Source organism: Mixophyes fleayi, chromosome 5 (genome assembly GCF_038048845.1).
Source record: "Mixophyes fleayi isolate aMixFle1 chromosome 5, aMixFle1.hap1, whole genome shotgun sequence".
Taxonomy (NCBI): domain Eukaryota; kingdom Metazoa; phylum Chordata; class Amphibia; order Anura; family Limnodynastidae; genus Mixophyes; species Mixophyes fleayi.
Genome location: NC_134406.1, coordinates 218497800 through 218516483, shown reverse-complemented (window position 1 = coordinate 218516483; position 18684 = coordinate 218497800). Strand labels below are relative to the sequence as shown.

The 18684-nt window shown below is 42.2% G+C and overlaps 1 long non-coding RNA gene across 1 annotated transcript in view; it reads left to right on the top strand.

The window, feature by feature from the left end:
* The first annotated feature begins 4167 nt into the window (after positions 1–4167).
* Positions 4168–18684, top strand: part of LOC142158990 (uncharacterized) — a 111264-nt gene continuing 96747 nt past the window's right edge. The window contains exon 1 of the long non-coding RNA XR_012692893.1: positions 4168–4242. This is a non-coding gene — a long non-coding RNA (uncharacterized LOC142158990). The remainder of the gene's footprint in view (positions 4243–18684) is intronic.

The following is an 18684-nucleotide window of genomic DNA, read 5'->3' as shown; positions in this document are numbered from 1 at the left end:
CCAATTAGCATTAGAAACATGCTTCTATAATGAAATAGTATATCCAGCATTACTGAAAAAAAAAATAATAATGATGATAATAATAATAATAATTATTACTATTTTAATTATTATTTTTATTATTATTATTATTATTATTATTATTATTATTAATAACAATACAAATAAAAGTAAGAGTATTTGTAGATACATTGGTTAATGTGTGTGTGTTGTAAAGATTGTCGCTTGTTTTATTAGAGCCTGGCTGCCAAGCATATATTTTTCTGTTATTTTTGTTAGTTTACTTTCTGTTAGTTTAAATCTACTGCTGGGTAACCGGTTTGCTGAAAGGGCTTCATTTAGAGTTTGATGCATTTGTAGCCCAAACAAAATTAGAAAAGAGTTGCGCAAGAAAAAGTGTATTTATGTGCGTATATTCAAATTCCCTAAGACATACACACTAGGGTTACGTTTGTCTGCAGACTATTAACCTGTATGTTTATGGAATGTGGGAGGAACCAGGACATCCGGAAGAAACCCACGCAAACACGGGGACAATATACAAACAGCACACAGATAAGACCATGGTCAGGAAACTGAACGAAGGAATGAAGTGTCATATATACAAGAGAAAATATTGTCAAGACAGTTATTATTAAATATGAAAATGCCATTTTCAGTAAAATTGAAAATAAATATAAACACAAATTAAATACTAAAATGTTATTTCCATTTTAAAAAAACTAGTGGGAATAAACGTTCCTGCAGTATGTCAGCATTTCCTGGAAATGTCAAGTAATGCCAATGAATGGCCTCAACTTCATAAAATATAGCCACAAGGTTAATGAATTAACTGGACTGCTCAATATGCATTTAGAAGTGGCCAACAATTATTATTATAATTTATGTATAAGGCACCACAAATTGTTTGCAGTGTTGTAGATTTGGGGTAAATAAAGATAACCACAAAGTACACAATGAATTTATGAGTTTCATAGTATAGAGGGGAGTTCAAAGGAGTGAAGAGGACAAAACAGGAAGCATGAAGGAAGTCTGTGCCAGGAGCATGGATGCAACACACAGGGTCAGAGACACTATAGGCAGAGACCAATCAGAAGGTGTCTGACATAGGTGAGCAGGTGGAGAGAATCGTGTAGGTAGAAAAACACAAGGATAGGGCCCTGTCCATGAGAGCTTACAATGTAGAGGGGTGCAATATCACAGACTTGTCAAATTTGGCACGGCTTGCTCCGGGAGATCAGGGGGAGGTGGGCATGTTGTGGGTGGGGCCCGGCGGGTTGCATCATTTGGCCCCGCCCTCTAAGTATCAATTGCCTTTTCGGACCTGTTGGAAAAAGGGTCGGGGCCACGATGACGGGCGATTCACGTCCTAAGATCCGCCCCCGCCACTGTATTGCTGTGGTTGTTAAGAACTGGGAGCTTAGTCTTTTCTCCCAGAAATTCGGGAGTCTCCCGGACATTCCGGGAGAGTAGGCAACTATGCAATATCATCCTTGCACATTGTTGCACCAACTCTCGACAGCCATATCTGTGTCCACATCTAATTGCGTATTTCGTCTACGTTTGCTTGTCCCTGTCTAGCCTCATTCCACTTCTTCAGACATAATGAGATGCAAGTCATTGTTGCGCAAAAGTATATATACTGAAGTATGCATACTCATTTTGGTGTGCATACACAGTTTTGAAAATGCATAGAACAACCCAACTCTAAATGTGCTCCATAGTGTAACCTTTAACCTCCAAAAATGTGACCATGCTTGATAATAAACATACCTGTGGCAGAGGAAGCATGTTATTAAAGCCTTTCAAGGAAGATCAAGGATGTTATGATGGCCTTTCTGCAATTTACTGCTGCTTATCAGAATGGGAGCTGCAACTGCATCTACAGCATCTGATGCAGAACATAGCAGAGAGCAATAACTTACTATTGTCAACCAGCAGGAAAAGAATGTTGGATCAGGCTTCATTCATGGAAACTACTTTCTCCAAAGGACGACTGCAGCAGATGATGTGGATGGAGACTTACCTTACCACTTTTGAAAGGACAACTAAATGAGAGACCCAGTGGGCTGATTGCATGACCATTATTAGTGAATCCCAAATGGAATATTTTGAACTGGAACATGAGGCTGCCCAGCACTATAATAAACTTGAAGCAGAGTTCCTTGCTTTTTGTTTGGGCCTACCAATCGCAAAAGCTGTACACACAGGTCATACCACTTTCCGCAATACCACAAGACAATTGCAAAGGAACCAGTCCATGCAGTTAGTGGGGCTGGCATCCCAAATGAAATCTAACAGATTAGGGTATGGCCTTTTTTTTGTCAAACAGGACTAAAGAATTACTGTAGTAGGCTGAATAAGTTTGACCCTTAAAACAATAAAAGAGTAGACAAAGATGGGAAACATAAGAACTTCTTACTTTCCTACCTTATGTTTGCTATAAGGGAGGCTCTAAAATCATCCACAGGATATTCTCCATCTACTCTATGGCAGTCATCCCTGCTATTTGTTGTATCTAGTGACATAAACCTGGAAAGAGTAGCCTGATCAGGGAGCAAGAGATAGGCAGGGAGCAAGAGATAGGCAGGGAGCGAGAGCTCCCATAACAGTGTCAGGGATCAAGAGAACCCACATGAGTGTCAGGGGGTGAGAGAGAGCCCACATGGGATCAGGGAGTGACAGAGTCCACATGAGTGTCAGGGGGCGAGAGAGAGCCCACATGGGGATCAGGGAGTGACAGAGTCCACATGAGTGTCAGGGGGCGAGAGAGAGCCCACATGGGATCAGCGAGTGACAGAGTTCACATGAGTGTCAGGGGAGGAGAGAGAGCCCACATGGGGATCAGGGAGCGACAGAGTTCACATGAGTGTCAGGGGAGGAGAGAGAGCCCACATGGGGATCAGGGAGCGACAGAGTTCACATGAGTGTCAGGGGAGGAGAGAGAGCCCACATGGGGATCAGGGAGCGACAGAGTTCACATGAGTGTCAGGGGAGGAGAGAGAGCCCACATGGGGATCAGGGAGCAACAGAGTCCACTTGAGTGTCAGGGGGCGAGAGAGAGCCCACATGGGGTCCAGGGAGCGACAGAGTCCACATGAGTGTCAGGGGGCAAGAGAGAGCCCACATGGGATCAGCGAGTGACAGAGTTCACATGAGTGACAGGGGAGGAGAGAGAGCCCACATGGGGATCAGGGAGCAACAGAGTTCACATGAGTGTCAGAGGAGGAGAGAGAGCCCACATGGGGATCAGGGAGCGACAGAGTCCACATGAGTGTCAGGGGGCAAGAGAGAGCCCACATGGACTTCAGGGAGTAAGACAGTATTAGGGAGCAGAGAGCACCTGGGAGCACCAGGAAGTGAAAGAGTCCACATGAGTGCCAAGAAACAAGAGAGCCATGTTCAAAAGCTCTAACAATCCTGTGATGCCTGAGGTAAATGTAGCATACCTATATGATGCTTAAAAGAAAGAAATACATAAAAAAAAAATTTCCACAAGAAACATATATATATTTTCTCTGAGGCACTTAGGTCAGTCATTAAAAATGATATTGTTACAAAGACTTAGTTCTTGAAGTTAGGTGGGCGGCCATTTTGTATAGTTTCAAAAAAATGCTTGATCTGGGTGTCATTAAAGAATCCCACAGTGACTGGTTGAGTCTCCTAGTAGCAATCCTAAAACCAGATAGGAGCATAAGGTTCTTCAATTTCTAGGAAATTGAATAGCATGATGCTTTATCTATGCCCTGAGTTTAAAATAACTATAGACTGACTAGGAAACGCCTGATATTTAAGAAATCTTCAGTTGACTACAGTTAACTTGCAGGTACACCACTGAAAGCCTCTGAGGTAGGAGGGGGTGATGTTTTGTCCCGGATCAGAAAAGGTGGAGAACATCCTGTGGATTACCTAAGCAGGAAACTAAACAATGCTGTTGTAGAGAAAGATTGGGAAGACATTTCAGATAAGTCACTGATCATATCTCCTTCAAATGCACCTATGAAAATAAGGAGAAAAAACAGTAGAGTAACTAGATGGTTGTAAGCCCCACAGACCTTCATACTTGTTTCAGGAAATGTATGTACTCATTGTATATCTGTTACAGTTGCTCAATCACTGTGGTATGACATATCTGAGAAGAACTTGTGAAAGAGGAAATACTTTTCTACAAAATCTCTATCATATGCTTACTAGGATCCAGAGTCCATTCAACTCCAGGGCAGATGTTTCAGCTGCTGGCAGGTATTTAAGAGAGGCTGTCAGTACAGCTACTGCATCAACCTGTGGCTGCAGGAACATATATCTTTCTAAGAGAGCAAAAGGCAAACGGAAAGTAAATGTTGCTGTGGGATTTCTGTAAGGTGGAAGTGAAAAGCTTCCCAGTTGCAGATAAGGAATTCTGTATTAGAGTTTAGACCGGTAATTATGCATTTTTGTTATTTTTATTTTCTCAGTCTTTTATCTGTGGAATAAAAACTGTCTGCATATCAGGTTAAACTCTATGGATATAAAACCTGTTTATTAGTCTATAACCTGTGATCACATTTGACAATGACTATACATATTGCTACGCATACACACATACATATGTAATGTATGTGTTTGTGTGTGTGTATATGTTTTACTTTTGTTTTTTAGATATAGTGTCAACAGATGGTAACTTGTAGGGGTTCCACATTTTTAGTTATTTAGGACTTTAGAAAACTGTGATTCTACCCAATGTGTGATTGGAACAGATGTTAACGTATCAGGGTTCCACTTCTTGCGAGGAATAAAAAGAAATCATGATTTGCTGTACAGTGTAACTTTACTTTCTGTAGATTTGTCTACAAAGTTGTTTTGAGGCAGAACTTGCCCTGCAGCTCTGAGCCATTATAACAGAGAGTTAATGCGTTATTCTGTATTAATCCCATTAAACTCTTTTAATATTAGAGCATGTGTTGCTTTATAGCATTAACTAGTGTCTTGCACTTAACTGTATTTCCACAGTTTATGACACCGCTTACGGCATTAACAAACAGCTGTTTGAATTAAATGAGCACTTAAGGACCATGTTCATTAACTCAAAAGTTTCATGTGTTTTTAATTCTTTAATTCCACTTGTATTGTACTACACAAAAAACATGTTTATTAATGTATGTGGCACTGTCAACCACTTGCGGACTGTCGTATTGCATGTTATATACTTATTATTGTAATTTCATGTCTTAACTGCTCTGGCTTTTGCCATTGAATGAGACACTATTCAGGCTGTCTTTGCACAAAAGATAATAGTTTTCTAAGGAGGAAGGCAGAATGAATCACTTGGTTTACAGCTGTTTACAATTTATCTTTGCAAACTTAGTTTCCTTTAAATAGATATATCATGTATTTAGAGCTTTTTTCTAACAGGTTAGGTTGATTATTTGTAGATGAATCAAACTTTCTGTTTTGTTTTCTGCTCAGAAACTGGAAAGAAGATACATTTTATTGTACTTTTATTTCAAAACTATTTTGATTCAGTGAAATATCTCAGTGGGTGGTATTGTACATTTTAATAGGAGAAAAGTTTTACCTGTTTTGTGTTAAGACATTTCATATCTATAACATCAATCAAGAACATGAAGGGGGGAGTTCAATTAGCCACGTTATTGTAAAAATGAACGTGGCCTGCACATTATTACCGTTATTAGGGTAATACTGCGCTTAAATACCATTATTACGGTAGATTCAATGCCCTGAGCTGCGAGCAGAAGGCCGGGTTAAATTTACCGTAATATCGTTAATAGATTTAACGCTGCACTAATTCAGGGGGAATTCCCCCCTTAGGATTAATTTATCTTGTGTAACACCTGGCAACAGGTCCTGCTCTAGCATTAGGCAGAGCAGGCCTGTGCCTAGTGGTAACAAAGGCTGAGAGGCAGCTTGTTCTATCACCAATGCATATGTCAGTCATCCTTTTTCTATACGGGTTTAGCGGAGATGGAAATGTAACATTAAGCAGTTGGAGGTGATGTATTCCTAAGAAACATGAGGGGATGAGTTGTGGGTGGCAGTGTCAATGCATTCTACTTTACAAATAATCAAATATACTTGATGAGTAGAGGCAGCCGTGAAGTGCTTGCAGTCTAAATTGGGACATTATTTCCTAAAGCTGTTTATGTATTTAATTACATTCAGATCTTTATAAAGATCTCTGTAAAAGTTATGGTGAATATTATCAAACTTCTTACTTCTGTTGTAGTGTAGCCTTTTGTGTATGTGATTATTGGGAAGTAATAGAAAGCCATAATTTTGCATGTGATTTGGCGTTTGTAGTGCTAAACTGGTTACAGTGGTGCTCATAGATATACATATATATATATATATATATATATATATATATATATATATATCTATATATATATATCTATATCTGTTTTTTGGACTGTGTTGTAGGATAATTTAACACCACTTTCTGTCTACATTTCTTTTATAGACAAGCCTTCTTTTGAGTGTATTTATGGGTTTAGCACCTAGGAATCCTGCATCTGTGTGGAGTTTGTATGTTCTCCCTGCGTTTGCGTGGGTTTCCTCCGGGTGCTCCGGTTTCATCACACACTCCAAAAACATACTAGTAGGTTAATTGGCTGCTATCAAATTGACCTTAGTTTCTCTCGATCTCTCTGTGTGTATGTTAGGGAATTTAGACTGTAAGCTCCAATGGGGCAGGGACTGATGTGAGTGAGTTCTCTGTACAGCGCTGTTGAAGTAATGGCGCTGTATAAATAGCTGATGATGATGGTGATAATGTCTACTACAATAGTGGCATGTATAGCCACTTAAAAAGAATGACACACTAGTCAGTGGAAGTGAAAGGGAAGGCTGGAAAACATTCCCCTTTTGTCATTCTGCATTGAATGGTGGTAATCTCCAGCTCCTGCTATAAAACCAGGGAGCTTGGTAGTTTGTTGGAGGTTAGTAGCACTTGTTAATTTGATCAAGGCCAAAGTTTACGGAGGATAAAGTAAACAATGCAAACTGCAGACACAATCAGTTTCCTATGGTCAGTGAAGTGTGGTCTGTTCCATTTACACTTCACAACAACATCTGATGGGCTTTGTCAGTGCTGCACAGAGTAATTAAACCTGAAATCAATAGCAGGCATTTGTCATGTTTACAGCCGCTCTTTCTGCTGGGTTAAACTCATCAGTTTAGTGCCGTTCTGTTTTACTGCTGAGACACGCTCCATTATTTCTTCAGGTACAGTTGAGATATTCAGTTACAGTACATGTCCAATAGTTTGAACACGTCAGTAAGATTAAAAGGGGCAGGAAAAATGAACATTTTTATTTAATTTACTTCCGACATTCTCCAGATTTCAGTTTCCATGTTGCTTCCCTCCTACTCTCGTTAATTAATGCCCTGGCTCAATATATTTCCAAGCACTACTGTAGACAAAAGGAAGGTGAGAAGAGGACACAGACTAGTGCTTGGTGAGCAGTCTATATATTTTGCCTAGCTACTACCTCTATGTTCAGCAGTTTGTTTTTAGCTTCTTGAGCTGAAAAAGAAAGTTTTTAAATCATGGAAGTTTGTTTGCTTATTTTTCTCGACTATAGTCATTGAGTTTTGGATTTTTATGACGTTGAGGCAACTTGTGGGTCATCAGTTGTTCTTGAACTGACCCTAGAGGTGATACATAATTCAACAACAAATGAAGGTCCACCAGTTTGCAATAACTTCTTGTGAAGTAAACTTAGTCAAGGTGTACAAAGTGTCTTACATAGGTCCTGGAGGAACAAGATGACCAAACAACTTTATAGAGACATAGACCACAGGTAAAGTCAGTTCACAATAATGTCCGTCTGTGAATCAGGTACATAGATGGTAGTATAGGTGAGTGCTGAGACCATATCAAGTTTCTTCATCGGTGTGAGTATAGTTTTTGTTTGTTAACCCTTTAGAAGATCAAAAACTTTGACTCATAACGTTTTCAGATTGCTTGATATAAGGATATTGGCATGGTTGATTACCGTCCACCAAGAGTAACACTAATCTGTTTCTGTGCATGTATTTAAATGTAAATAGCTCAGTCTTCATTTTGTTCTGTTTTAGAGATTGTTAAAATTAGGAACATGGTATAGAAATAGGGCAAACCTGAATGTGTTCCTATTTTGTCTGTTTCTCTGAGCACTTCTGCACAAGGCCTTAATTGTAACACTGTCTTGAAGGTGACATTATAACTCCACCTTGATAATGGCATTATCAGATACATTCAATGCCGTACCGTGTGCTCACCCGAAGCCCACAAAGTGTGCCGATGCTACAGTAAAGAGCTAATAAGGGAATTTATTTTTTGTATTCTGATTACATATATTCTATATGTCAATTTACCAATGCAGAGTTGTACATGTAAAAGTAGGAAGTGCTTTCATCTGACTATTTCTATTTGCAATTCAACATACATTGATTGCACAGATACCAGGCACAATGGATATGCAGAACCATCAGAGCAGATGGGAAATGTGCAGATATGCAAATCCTGATACAATGACACCAAGCTAATTAGGTTGGTCATAACTACACAACAGTTTGTGCCTTTAAACCTATACAGCTTTCAGTAAACATGAACATTTTGATAAAGGTTCTAGATTTTTTTTTAGAATATGCAATACATTTTGAAGTTTAGTGAAAGTCATGAAAGAGTCCTGTGAGTGCTCTGGCCCTTTGGACTTGTTGAATAAAAGATTGTGGATCTCTCCTTGACTAGTCATCCAGGCTGGAATCTGTAACTGTAACTGCCTTTGCTTTGTAAATATATACGCTGATCAGCCACAACATTAAAACCACTGACAAGTGATGTGAATATGTCAGACGCCGTCCCCGCGCCTCCACGCTAAGCAGGGACGGACGTCTGACTCCCTCTGAGCGTTCCGTTGCTAGGCAACGGAGACGCGTCTTCCGGCGGCGTGGTGCGCATGCGCGCCCGTCGCCAGGACAACTGGACGCGCTGCTGAAGCTTCCTGTCGGCGGTCAGCTGTCTGACTGCCGAATCACTGCCCACCAATGAGAGAGAAGGACTTCCTATATATATCCTGCTCTGACATCACTAGGATGCCAGAGCAACTAGTTATCTAGCCTCCAGCGTTCCAGCTATACCTTATTATTATCCTATCTATTGATTCCTGTTACTGACCCGGCTTCCTGACCTCGCCTTTGGATTTTCCCTGTGTCCTGTCTTGTTACTTCGGTTTCACCTTGGCCTGGTGACTATCCTCTGCCTCCTGATTTGGTACCTTATCTGCCCGCTTGGTTCTGACTCGGCCTGTTCATCTACGGATTTGCCCTTACCTCGCAAGTAGCTATCTGGGAGGGCCGCGACCTGCACGTCGCTCGCTGCGAAGTCCAAACTCCCTTGCGGGGGTCCCTGGTGAATACCGGCGGCGTGTTAGACTCCGCGCCTCCTTGTGTAGCTGAGCCAATACTTGCAGGTACTAAAGTCACCTCCGTGACAGTTTGCTCTGGCCATGTCGACCGAGTCGTCTAATGAACCTTCAGCACGTGACCTTCTACTCCATTTGGCTCATAGGGTTGAGAAACAAGAGGCTGAGCAAGCACAGTTGCTTCATTGCATACAAGGAGTCGCCTCACGTCTCGAGACCCTCCAGACCTCTATGACCGCAGCTCAGAATGTTCCCGTGACTACCTCAGCGGCTGCAGCGACCCCCTCCTCTCCTGCCGTGGCATCCACTGCTGTTTTGAGACTTTCCCCGCCGGAGAAGTTTGACGGAGAGCCTAAGAGATGCAGGGGATTTCTGAATCAGTGTCTTATACACTTCGAGTGTAATCCAGCATCGTTCCCCTCAGAACGCATCAAAGTGGCTTTCATCATTTCTCTATTATCCGGACAGGCACTCGCCTGGGCTTCCCCCTTGTGGGAGCGAAATGAGGCACTACTTTCTAACGCCTCTACCTTTATTAAGACCTTCCGTAAGGTCTTCGATGAGCCAGGTCGCATATCCTCTGCTGCCTCCAGTCTCCTTAACCTCCGCCAAGGATCCATGACAGTCGGTCAGTACGCCATACAGTTCCGCACCTTGTCCTCTGAACTCAGTTGGAACAACGAAGCCTTAGTAGCGGCATTCTGGCAAGGGCTGTCAGATCGAGTTAAGGACGAGTTAACATCTCGGGAGCTTCCTACTGATCTGGATTCATTAATCACCCTATGCAACCGCATTGATCTACGCTTTCGAGAACGTACACAGGAACGTTCCGCCTCCAGACGGACCACTACTCGCCTAGCTCCCATGTTCCAAAATCCGGTACTTCAGGAGGAACCGATCCAGATTGGCCGATCTCGGCTTTCCGCTGAGGAACGTCAGCGACGTTTCAAACAGAATCTGTGCTTATATTGCGGGGATCCTGGTCATACCATATCCTCTTGTACTAAAAGACCGGGAAACGCCCCCTCCTAGTCGGTGGCAGGGAGGCTGATTTAGGAGTTGGAGTTACTACTCCCTACACTACTGCTAGCACAGATTGCCTCATGCCCATCTCGTTGGATTCAGCTGTCGGCCCCTTTGAGACCCTAGCCTTTGTGGATTCCGGCTCTGCCGGAAATTTTATATCTGCCACTCTGGCATCGCAACTCCAATTAAATACACTAAAATTGCCTCAGCCGTTATTTCTCACTGCAGTGGATGGGAATCGGATCTCCAACGGGTCGGTTTCCCACATCTGTTCTCCTATTCGGCTGACGGTAGGGGTGCTACATTCTGAACTCATCGAGTTTTTGGTTCTTCCTCGTTCTGTCAACACTGTCATTCTAGGATTACCTTGGCTCAAGCTTCACTCACCCCAATTTTATTGGAATCGTGCTATGGTTACCTCTTGGGGCCCACAATGTTTCAAGTCCTGCATGTCTGGTCTAAAACCTGGCCACTCCACTCTTCCTTGTTGACGGACATCTCCTCAGACTGAATTACCATCTTCATATAACTCCTACCGAGATGTGTTCTGCAAAACTGCGGCCGAGGCCCTACCTCCTCATCGGGCCTGGGATTGCTCCATTGAACTTTTTCCTGATAAACAGCTTACCAAAGGCAGAATATATCCATTATCTCTTCCCGAGAATGCTGCTATGTCTACCTATATATCTGAAAATCTCCAGCGTGGATTTATCAGGAAGTCTACCTCTGCCGCAGGCGCGGGATTCTTCTTTGTTAAAAAGAAAGACGGGACTTTACGGCCTTGCATTGATTACCAGCGATTGAATGCCATCACTGTTAAAAACAGATACCCGTTGCCACTCATCTCGGAACTGTTTGATAGGATCTCTGAATCTAAGATCTTTACTAAACTAGATCTGCGAGGAGCATATAACCTCATTCGTATACGCTCTGGTGACGAGTGGAAGACTGCCTTTTGCACTACAGAGGGTCACTTTGAATATCTTGTGATGCCCTTTGGATTGTGCAACGCCCCTGCTGTGTTTCAGTCTTTTATTAATGAGATTTTTCAAGACCTTCTCTACGTCTCTGTAGTAGCCTATCTAGACGACATTTTAATCTTCTCTCCAGATTTGGCCACCCATTGTGCTCATGTAAGAGAGGTTCTATCCCGGTTAAGAACAAATAAGTTATACTGCAAACTCGAAAAGTGTGTTTTTGAGGTATCACAAATCCCTTTCCTGGGTTACATTGTATCTGGAGTCGGTCTGCAGATGGATCCTGTGAAATTATCTGCTATCCTCGAATGGCCCAGACCGTTGGGACTAAAGGCAATTCAGAGATTCGTTGGATTCGCCAACTACTATCGACAATTCATACCTCACTTTTCTTCCATCATTGCACCCATTACCCATCTGACCAGAAAAACAGCGAATCCTCAAGTTTGGTCTCCGGAAGCTATTACCGCCTTTGAACTCCTCAAGAAAGCTTTCTCTTCTGCTTCAGTGCTTGCTCAACCTGATCAGAACAGACCATTTCTAGTCGAAGTTGATGCTTCCTCGGTTGGTGTCGGGGCAGTCTTGTCGCAAGAATCTATTTCTGGGAAACTAATACCCTGCGGTTTCTTCTCTAGGAGATTTTCCCCTTCTGAGTCTAATTACGGCATCGGAGATAAAGAGTTATTAGCCGTAAAGTCTGCACTCGAAGAATGGCGTCATCTCCTGGAGGGCGCTCTCTACCCAGTCACTGTACTTACCGATCACAAGAATCTCATCTACCTTCGGGAGGCTCGGTGCCTGAATCCCCGTCAAGCCAGATGGTCCTCATTCTTTGCCCGGTTTAATCTCAGACTCACCTACCGTGCTGGTTCACTAAATTCCAAGGCTGATGCTCTGTCCCGTTCCTTCGATACCTCTGATACTCCTCACTCGGTAGAACCCCCACCGGTCTTAGAACCTTCTTGCATTGTGGCAATCACTCGGACACTGCCTGTCGGTTGCTCCTTTCTGGAACCACACTTACGCCTGAAGGCGCTCCGTTGGGCACATACCTCTAAGTTTGCTGGACATGCCGGATCAGAGAAAACTTTTTCATTACTCTCTCGACAATACTGGTGGCCCACCATCCGTACTGACATCCGGGAGTTCGTAGCCTCATGCACTACTTGTGCTCAGAATAAAGTACCTAGGCAACCTCCCGCTGGACTGTTACAACCTCTTCCAATTCCTGATCACCCTTGGTCTAGCATCTCAATGGATTTCATCATTTACCACCCAGCAACGGCTACAACACCATCTGGGTCACTGTGGACAGATTTTCTAAAATGGCCCATTTCGTTCCACTAAAGGGCCTTCCAACTGCAACTAAACTAGCACAAATATTTATTAAAGAGATCTTCGCCTCCACGGTTGTCCTCTGGAGATAATCTCTGACCGTGGCGTCCAGTTTATTTCTCGCTTCTGGAGAGCCTTCTGCAAGGACTTAGGTATCAGTCTTAAATTCTCCTCTGGGTACCACCCACAGACCAACGGTCAGACGGAGCGAGTAAATCAAGATTTAGAATTGTTTCTTCGTTGCTTTTCTTCACACAACCAATCCAATTGGAGTCTTCTGCTGCCTTGGGCCGAATTTGCCCACAACAACCATAATCATTCTTCTTCTGGATATTCTCCATTCTTCACTGTATATGGGACCCATCCCATTCTTCCCTCGTTTTCTTTCCCACCTCCCACGGTCCCTGCCGACACGCTATGACTCAAGATATGGCTAAACTTTGGGTTTCCACCAAGCAGAACCTTCTCAAATCTGGGTGTCATTATAAATCTTCCGCTGATAATCATAGAAGAGTCGTACCCGTCCTTCAGGTTGGGGACAAAGTCTGGTTGTCCACTAGGAATCTGAGACTATGGGTTCACTCCATGAAACTAGCACCTCGCTTCATTGGACCCTTCTCAGTTACTCAAATCATTAATCCAGTTACGGTTAGACTCCAACTTCCTCTGGCGCTGAAGATCCATAACACCTTCCATATTTCCCTCCTTAAACCTCTGGTACTCAACAAGTTTTCCCACGTCACCCCTGTTCCTCATGCTATTCCAACCACTATGGGGGACGAATATGAGGTTAGTCAAATCCTGGAGGAACGTAAATTTCGAGGACGTTTACAGTACCTAGTACATTGGAAAGGCTTTGGTCCAGAGGAGAGGTCTTGGGTTTTTAAAGAAGATTTGCATGCCCCAGGATTATTATCCGCCTTTCTTAAACGGCGCTCTTTACCAGATGTGTCTTCCGATTGTGAGGAGGGGGGTACTGTCAGACGCCGTCCCCGCGCCTCCACGCTAAGCAGGGACGGACGTCTGACTCCCTCTGAGCGTTCCGTTGCTAGGCAACGGCCCATCGCCATGACAACGGGACGCGCTGCTGAAGCTTCCTGTCGGCGGTCAGCTGTCTGACCGCCGAATCACTGCCCACCAATGAGAGAGAAGGACTTCCTATATATATCCTGCTCTGACATCACTAGGATGCCAGAGCAACTAGTTATCTAGCCTCCAGCGTTCCAGCTATACCTTATTATTATCCTATCTATTGATTCCTGTTACTGACCCGGCTTCCTGACCTCGCCTTTGGATTTTCCCTGTGTCCTGTCTTGTTACTTCGGTTTGACCTTGGCCTGCTGACTATCCTCTGCCTCCTGATTTGGTACCTTATCTGCCCGCTTGGTTCTGACTCGGCCTGTTCATCTACTGATTTGCCCTTACCTCGCAAGTAGCTATCTGGGAGGGCCGCGACCTGCACGTCGCTCGCTGCGAAGTCCAAACTCCCTTGCAGGGGTCCCTGGTGAATACCGGCGGCGTGTTAGACTCTGCGCCTCCTTGTGTAGCTGAGCCAATACTTGCAGGTACTAAAGTCACCTCCGTGACAGAATAGCATTGATTATCTCATTACAATGGCACCTGTTATGGGGTCATGTCTGAGCATCTCTAAAATGGCAGGTCTTGTGGGGTGTTAGTACCTACCAAAAGTAATCCAAGGAAAGACAACCAGTGAACCGGCAACAGGGTCATGGGCGCCCAAGGCTCATTGACTCATGTGGGGAGCAAAGTCTAGCCGGTCTGGTCCAATCCCACAGAAAAGCTACTGTAGCACAAATTGGTGAAAAAATAAATGCTGGCTATGATAGAAAGGTGCCAGAACACACAGTGCATTGAGTTTGCTGTATATGAGGCTGCATAGCCACAGACCAGTCGGAGTACCCATGCTGACCCATGTCTACCACCAAAATGCCTACAAAGGGCAAGTAAGCGACAGATCAGAACCATGGAGCAATGGAAGGAGGTGACCTGGTGTGATGAATCACTTTGTGTATGTATGTGTGTGTGTGTGTGTGTGTGTGTGTTGCACGTTGTTTACCTGGGGAAGAGTTGGCACCAGGATGCCCTGTGGGAAGAAGGCAAAGCCAGCAGAAGCAAAGTGATGCCCTGGGCAATGCTCTGCTGGAAAACCATGGGTCCTGGTATAAATGTGGATGTTACTTTGACACGTACCACCTACCTAAACATTGTTGCAGATCAAGTATACCCATGCATGGCAACGATATTCCCTGATGGCAGTGGCCTCTTTCAGCAGGATAATGCGCCCTGCCACAGTGCAAACATTGTTCACAAATGGTTTGAGGAACTGTCCATATAGCTCACTAAGATACACATATTTGGCACAAGTCAACCCGTGCATGATACTCATGCATTCTAGTCAAATCAAGCTACTTAAGGTGTTAAAAAGGTTCTTGTCATGCATTTGGGCCATAGCCCAGGCCTCAACCACCAACCACTCCCCACTGTCACCCCTGGCAACCACCAACCACTCCCAACTGTCACTTCTCCTTCAAGAAATATATATATATTTTTTTAAAATCTTTATAAACACTTTTAACAATTAACAAATTAAAAACATCTTAGTATACCAAATTTCAGCCCTTTCTGAATTTTTTCCTACGCACACTAAGAATTTAGTAGGTCAGTGTATAACTCCGCCCAGCAGGTGGCGCTGCAGCTTGGTTTTATTTTTTCCACACACACACAAACAGACTAACACACGCCACTAGACATTTATATTATAGATCCCTGAACTCTGGCAAACTACATGGCAAAAACATTTCAGTAATTTTCGGGTATTGCTCTGAATATGTAAAAGTAAACAAGGGATAAATTATGGAAACGTATACACTTTTTATTTCATAATAGGTGAATCATTTATATTGCAAACATGTGACACTACAAGTACCAGCATGCACATGCGCAAAAGTGCATGCTGTTACTTGCTGTGCTATATAGTAAGTGTTTCCCCATCATAAATAACACAGATCTGCAAAAATAAATTTTTGGACAGCTGTTTTGGTTTAGTTGACTGATTCTTACGTTTTTTGGTGCGCTGAATCCAAAAATGACAGACGTTTTGTCCTGGGACGTCAGGTTTTCGAACAAACTGGTGTTCATCGTTTAAAAAAATCTCTTAACGCAAATATTTTATTTACATGAAAAATATTAACTCATTTGCACAGGTGACGACAAAATTAACACCACACTCAAGTAGATTGCTTGTGAAATCGTCTTTTTTTAAACTCTAAACTTCTTTTTGAGCTTTTCCTCTTGTAGGTGGCTTCCGGAAGATCCCTGTACAACATCCAGCAGTAGTCAGCCATCATCGTAACACTCCATTTCCCTTGATACCTTCTTTTCATTTCTTTTATATCTTGATGAAAATGTTCTCCCTGCTCTTCACTCACTGCTCCCAAATTTTCAGGAAAATAGTCAAGGTGTGAGTTGAGAAAATGGACTTTTAAGCTCATGTAGCAACTTTAAGCTCATGAAGCTTGTGGAACGCTTTCAACATTGTTTCCACTATTTCCTTGTAATTTGGGTCCTTTTGGTTTCCCAAAAAGTTTTTTATGACCACAGTAAAGGCAACCCACGCTTCTTTTTGAGTTGGAGTCATTGAACTGATGGAGTCTTTGTTGGATATGAGTTCTCTAATATCCGGGTCAACATAAACCCCCTCCGTTAAGCCTGGAAACTTGGATCTCAAGTACTTGAAGCATTCGCTATCTTTGGGAAGTGCCTTAACAAATTGCTTCATTAATCCTAATTTTATATGGAGTGGTGGTAATAAAACCTTCTCAGGAGGTACCAATGTTTCTCTGAGAACATTCTTTTCACCAACAACTAGACTACTTGGTGGCCAATTTTTTTGCTTCCAGTGATTTTGTTGGTCTCTACTGTCCCATAAACATAGAAAACAAGGGTATTTGGTGTACCCAGCCTGTTGTCCCAGCAGCATACACAATACTTTTAAATCACCACATACCAACCAGTTTTGGTTTCTGCAGTTTCTGCTGCTTTATCACCATGAACTCTCCACATATGAAACAGAAACTGTCAGGCAAATTTACACACTTTCTTGGAGGCATTGCCCTAATTTTGAACCACACAGAAGCAGGATGACAACTGAAATGAAACACAAGATTGTGGAGGAATCGGAGAACAAGTTAATGCATGAAAGAACATGTTCAGGTAGGCCCTAGCAAGCACACTCAACAATGCAGTGATCACCATCAGGACCAATAAACATGTATTTTTCATGTTTTTGGGAGCACTGGCAGTGAAAATAAATTTGTTTTTCCATGTTCAGTTTTTTTTCCCCAAGTATGATGAATTTGAAATTTAGCGATTTCCAGCTACCTGTTTGACCAAGGCACATTTCGATTGTGAAAAGACCTGACGTCCCATTCGATTTCAGCGCACCAAAAAACATGAGAATCAGATAAAATTTTGAAAACAGCTTTTTGGTTGCAGACCTGTGTAATTATTACTCCCATTAGCAATTAAATATTATTGTCCCTTAATATAATTATATATTCATTCGCCCCCTTAAAATAATGGAAACTGCATAAACTTCTTGCAGATTTCTATAATAAAATATTGCCCCCTTAAAATAATGGAAATATAAATATTGTTTCCATAAGTTAATTATTAATTATTGTTGCGCCATAATAAATAAATAATGTTTGCCACAGTAGTTCATAAGTCTGTAGTAGCTCCTCTTATGTTATAAATTTTGAAAATGGCTCAACTGAACAATCTCGCCTCTCAAAACCACCTCTTTTATTTTGGCTGTTTTGGCCTACCACGACTCTAAATCTGTCCCCACATTTTAAATTTACCTCTCCCTCTAATGCAACATGGTTTTGCCAAGGTGAAAAGTTACTCATTTTGTGTTGCTTTCCTTTCCTTTATGAATCAGACCCTTGGTGTTTTCTAACAACATGGACAGCTGTTTTTTGTTTTAAAAGGTGTATGGCCAGAATACATAGAAACATTTATCACCACGCTAGTATTTGATTCGTTTTAATCTAATCGCTATTGCAGGAATTTATGAGTGATGGCTATTCCATATGTGTAAACACCAGCAGATCTTTGTGGAGTCGTTCTGTCTCACAGTGAGTTTCATGCAGGCAGCTTTATTGCTTTAAGATCTATATATTCATTGTGCACATATTTTTTGATCGTAGAGTCCTTATGTGGAATATATTGTAGTTTTTTATATTCATGTTCAATTGTTTGTATATGTGTTTTATGAGATAGTACATTTATATTACTCTAGAGTCACAGACATAGTTTTAATTTTTTTTTATTGTTTTGAAGCTCATTTTGCCAATAACATTTATATTGTAGTTGGTAGGCTGTCTGTGGTTTTAGAGTGTTGTTTCATTTATTAGGAATAAGGCTGCATCTTCAACAGCTCTTTTTAGTCCTAGCGATATTGAGCACCATTTGGGTCATTTTTCTTGCTGTTTGCCAGTAATCAGAAGCTGTCCTATACTTTCAGCAGGTAGCCTGTTGCTTCTTCTGAGTGCACTTTATATGGGAAACGGAATTTCTAGGTGTCCATGTAATATAAACATTCCAACACACAAAATGACAGGGAATAAAGATAGTCCTGATATCCACTCCCTATCATCATTAATTTAAACTATAAATAAAACTATATTAAGCATTATTTTCAAAGAAAAAAAATGAAACGTTGAAATTAATGAAGGTAGTGGTTCGAAAGAGATAGTAGGATGGGCTAATGTTTTCACTCCTTCCAACCTCGGCAAGTAATACACATAATCTTGCAAAAATAGACATGCACCTACTATCACACATCTCACCGGTTTAGTTCCATTCTGATCCTTGTATACATGGGTTTCCCCTGGTTACTCCTATCTGTTGTACAGCCT